General features: G+C 42.7%; 1 pseudogene; it reads right to left on the reverse strand.

The window, feature by feature from the left end:
• Positions 1-1,522: 1,522 nt before the first annotated feature.
• On the reverse strand, positions 1,523-1,640 carry LOC126215557 (5S ribosomal RNA; annotated as a pseudogene).
• Positions 1,641-2,267: the final 627 nt, after the last annotated feature.

Here is a 2,267-nt window from a genome sequence, read left to right on the forward strand (position 1 = left end):
TTCCACACACAGAACACGCCGGCCGTGGTGGCCAAGCGGTTAAAGGCGCTACAGTCTGGAACCGCGCGGCCGCTACGGTCGCAGGTTCGAATCCTGCCTCGGGCATGGATGTGTGTGATGTCCTTAGGTTAGTTACGTTTAAGTAGTTCTAAGTTCTAGGGGACTGATGACCTTAGAAGTGCTCAGAGCCATTTGAACCACACACAGAACAGTTACACTTGTGCTTTGTTGTTTCTTAGCTTTTATAGTTGCAGGGGACTTGATTAATCAATTGTGTTAACGGAAATTTCCTTTCATTCTTTATTGTTATTTTATGCAGTCAGATTGCGTACTAGTACCAGTCAGGGCCAACCGGTTACGAGACTTCGTAACCGGACACACAGCTACTAAAATTATTTTTATTTTATAATTAAACCCCCATGCAGTATTTGCGAGCTAACATCAAAAATTGTTCAAATGGTTCTGAGCACTATTCGACTTAACATCTGAGGGCATCAGTCCCCTAGACTTCGAGCTACTTAAACCTAACTGACCTAAGGACATCACACATATCCGTGCCCGAGGCAGGATTCGAACCTGTGACCGTAGCAGCAGCGCGGTTCCGGACTGAAGCGCCTAGAACCGCTCGGCCACAAAGGCCGGCGAGCTAACATCCCAATGATGTTCGGGCTCACATGCAGTTACTGTTCCTCGAAATGTCTTGGCTCAATCTCGTCCAAGCTGCACATGCCGCTTTACACGCCCTAAATTAGACACTTGTGACCCCTTGGTTAAATTGTCTCGCTCAATTCAAGTTTGCGAAATTCAAATATAACATATAACAACAGTAATAATAATATCGGGAACTGAATTAATGACCCATAAATGATGTAGGCCAGACAGTTGCGATTTGGTTAGAACAATGTTTATTCAGAAAACAAACTAATAGCGAAAGTAGTCGTATTTAAAGTTACTGCTACCCTCGAGCGGATATCCATTTGACACAGTTCGATCATTCGCAATGGCATCGCTAAATACAAGTTATTTACGCGAAAAGTTTTCACACTAGGCGCGCGGCTGCTCACCGCTCAGAGCCTGACCCGCCATAGCACACAACGCGAAATTTTCTGTCGTTTCACTTCCTAGCTGCCTGAAGACCGACTGTCCGCTTTCGCGTCTCAATCCAAACTGTACCCTTTGGTGTCTCCAACCGAACTGTTCTCTATTGTCTAGACCAGAACTGCATTCTACTGTCTCCAACTGCGTTTCCCGCGCGCCGAACATCTTCGCTCAACTGACTAGCGCAGTTTCCTTTCCTGAAGCCGTCCATCTGATTGACTACAGCTTATTTTACATTACATTTTTAAAAAAAAAGCACTCCTGCGTCAGACCACAGGTGGCTCATCAGGACCATCCGACCGTCGTGTCATCCTCAGTGAGGATGCGGATAAAAGGGGCGTGTGGTCAGCACACCGCTCTCCCGGTCGTTATGATGGTTTTCTTTGACCGGAGCCGCTACTATTCGGTCTAGTAGCTTCAAAAATGGCAACAGCGCATGGCGGCCTGGATGGTCACCCATCCAAGTGCCAGCCACGCCCGACACCGCTTAACTTCGGTGGTCTCACGGGAACCGGTGTATCCACTGTGACAAGGCCGTTGCCATTTACATTTTAACATATTTAAATAATCAAAGCTTGACCACTTTCACTTTCTAAATAAAGTAGCAATAATACCCATTGTTATATTCTTTTGCAAAAAACCAACACAATTCCCTTCTTAACTTTGAATGTCACAGCCAGTAGCCTTGCTCCAATGTGCTTTCTGATAAATAAATAAAGAACAAAAGTAACTATCATGCACTAAACTTTGCAACAAATATTCTACTACCTAATGATTTAATAAGGTGTCATGCTGTCATCGTTCAATGTGTTTTGTGTGAAGAAAATGATGATCTGATGTTTAACTGAAAATACTGATAATTTAAATTTACTATATATTTTAAACAAATAAAGTCACAGAGTTGATGTTTACAACTTTCGTCATTTCAAAGATGCCCTTCTATGTGAAATGTCGATCGTTAAGATCGACCAAAGCGTTCAGATTCTAGCATTCAGGTCTTTGTTACAAAACTTGTTAATTTCACTTAAACAGTAAATCCTAAACCATTATAGATATGATCAATATTCAAGTTTTATCGGGATCACCGTGAAATTTTATGGAGGATGGCAGATTAAAATTATTGTGGCTTCATTCCCTGCACTACCACACAATTAAATATTTTCCATAAA

The sequence above is a fragment of the Schistocerca nitens genome, chromosome 12, assembly GCF_023898315.1.
Source record: "Schistocerca nitens isolate TAMUIC-IGC-003100 chromosome 12, iqSchNite1.1, whole genome shotgun sequence".
NCBI lineage: Eukaryota > Metazoa > Arthropoda > Insecta > Orthoptera > Acrididae > Schistocerca > Schistocerca nitens.